Genomic DNA, 2531 nt, shown 5'->3' with positions numbered 1-2531 from the left:
GGGCCGGCCCCGGGCGTCCCGCTGATCTCGGTCCCAGCCCGGGAGCTGAGAGGGGGCGGTGGCCTGGCGCCCCACCCAGCGGCGGCTCCGCCCCCCAGACGCGGACCCCCCACACACACACACGGGGTCAGCACCCCGCTGCCCCTCTCCTTGGCGATCCCGGTCACCCACCCCCTCACCGTAGATCTCCACACACACACCCCCCACCACCACCCCCGCTTAAAGAGCTCTGAGATGGCCCCTGAACCCCTCACCCACCTCAAACTAGCCCCTCCCCACAATGACTTCTTCCACCTCCACCACGCTGCCCACTGGGAACTCTCTTCCTACCATCCTGAGTGCTTCCCACTCTTTGGCCTAAGAACCTGCAAATCCCTCACATTCCCCTGGCCTGAAATTTGGGGGGAGGCATTCCCCCCACCTCAAATCAATCAGTCAGCTCCCCTGCAGACCCCAAAGCACCCCCAGATGACCACCAGCCTCCTTCACCGTGTCTCACCACTCCAAAGCACCCTTGACTTCGAGGTAGTTACCACCTCCCCCCCCTCCCCAGAGCCTGAGCAGGAGACTCCATCCCCCCCACCCCCACCCCCCATCACCGCTGTCAGTGATGTACTGAGCCTCACAATGGGTCCTGCAGAGTTTTCCTTGCCCCCTGTGTAGGCTCAGGGATCTCACCCCTCCCCACTGGGGCATTCTGATTGGAGTGGTGGAGGATTGGGGTCCCATGGGAAGGACCTATGGGAAGCAGACCCTTGTCTGGTGGGGCCTTGGGTGTCTGGCCTTGGAACCTCTGAAGCCTCATTCTCCTGCTCTCCCATCAAGACCTGGGTCCACCCTCCCCAGAAGCCTCTAATAACCTCCAGGAGAGATGAATCAGCTTCCACTAGGCTGCCGTGGTGGTGACATCACTTTGAAGCCAGGATGAGTCTGTCACACTGCTCCCCAAAGGAAGGAGCAGGGCCCTAGTCATCGCTGTCAGCGATCAGCCCTGGGAAGAATGGAGAGAACAGGGGCTTGGGAGTCATATCCACTCAGGCTTGAATCCTGGCTTTTCCTGCTCACTCAGCCGTGTGATTTTGTGTCTCCGTGAACCTTGGCTTCCACATCTTAAAAATGGAGTAATTCCTGCCTTACATGGTGGCCGAGAGGAGTAAGAGGTTCCTCACCATTAGTCATCACTCATAAATTCTAACTTGATACCTGGTGCCTGATAACAATGTGGTAAAATGGATTGAAAACATTTTGTTACCCAGCTTGTCCCCTGGACCTCTTGGAGTAAACTATGGCGGAAAGAGGCTGATTTGGGGAATCCCACCTCCTCAAAGGTTCACCGAGTTCCAGCCCAGAATACAATTATGACTCAGGGTGGGGCACTCCAGGTTGCCCACCTGGGGGAACCTCATACCCTGGATCTGTAACAAGACTGGAAGGCCACCATCTTGACCCAGAACACAGACTCTCAGGTTACCTAGGAAAGGGCCGCCGTGAGCCAGGCTGCCTGGCCAGCCCTCTTGGCCCCTCACTAGCCCTTCCCTGCCACCTCTGGCCCTGTTGCTGTGGGAAAGCAACTCTAAGAAAGGAGGGTTCCAGATGTTCTCACTAAATCAGAGACTTGGGCTCAGGCCTCTGATACCAGCACCCACCTTGGCCTTCAAAGACCACCAGTATTCTTCATTAAAACCCAGGAGGGATTATATCCTGTCCTCACTGGCCTAAAGGGCTCCCTTCAGGTCCCTGAAGACAGCTTCAGATCTAACCTTGATCCCATTGCCATGATAATAGCTCACCCAGCCATTTGGACCCATCTGGGTCCAAATTAGCCTTTGCATGGTTTATAAACTCATTATCTGAGTCAGCTCACCATGATAGGAAGTAAGGGCCTGCATGACCACAGCCCAGACAACTCACCCCTCTGAACCCCAATTTCTTACCCTATAAAATTGACATAATAATCTTTGCCTTGCCTGCATCTCGGGGTTGTGGGTAATCGGGTGAGATAATGAATGTAGAAATGCTGTGCAGACTGTCAAGCCAGGATTCGGGTGAGAGGTGGGGCTGTGTTTACAGGTGAGGTCAGAAGCCACAGACAGTTACATAAGTCAGGTCGCGGGCCCAAATCATGCCACAATTTCAGGATTAGAACTGAGGCATTTGGGCCCTTCATCTGGTGTATTTTTTTTTTTTAACTATCACTTAAGTAAATACATTCTCCTTATCAAAAATTTAAAAACAAAATAAAGCTAGAGCTCCTATTTGACTGACTCCCTCAACCCCAGTCCCTTCCTCTGATGTAGTCACGGTTGTCAGTTTGAAGCCAAGCCTTCTAGACCTTGTGCATGCTTTTATATTCAAACATAGATCCTACAGATTTTGACCAAGCACCTGCTCCTTGACTGGGGAGCTCAAGGGGAGATGGGGTGTGAACAAAACAGGATCCCTGCCCTCATGGAACTAACGTTCTAGTGGGGGCAGGCAGGCAGGGAACAAGTAAATCAGCAAAGATCATTTCAGATGGTGAAAGGGGCTTG

Source organism: Giraffa tippelskirchi, chromosome 4 (assembly GCF_054371585.1).
Source record: "Giraffa tippelskirchi isolate mGirTip1 chromosome 4, T2T-mGirTip1v1.2.pri, whole genome shotgun sequence".
NCBI lineage: Eukaryota > Metazoa > Chordata > Mammalia > Artiodactyla > Giraffidae > Giraffa > Giraffa tippelskirchi.
This window is presented reverse-complemented; position numbering follows the sequence as displayed.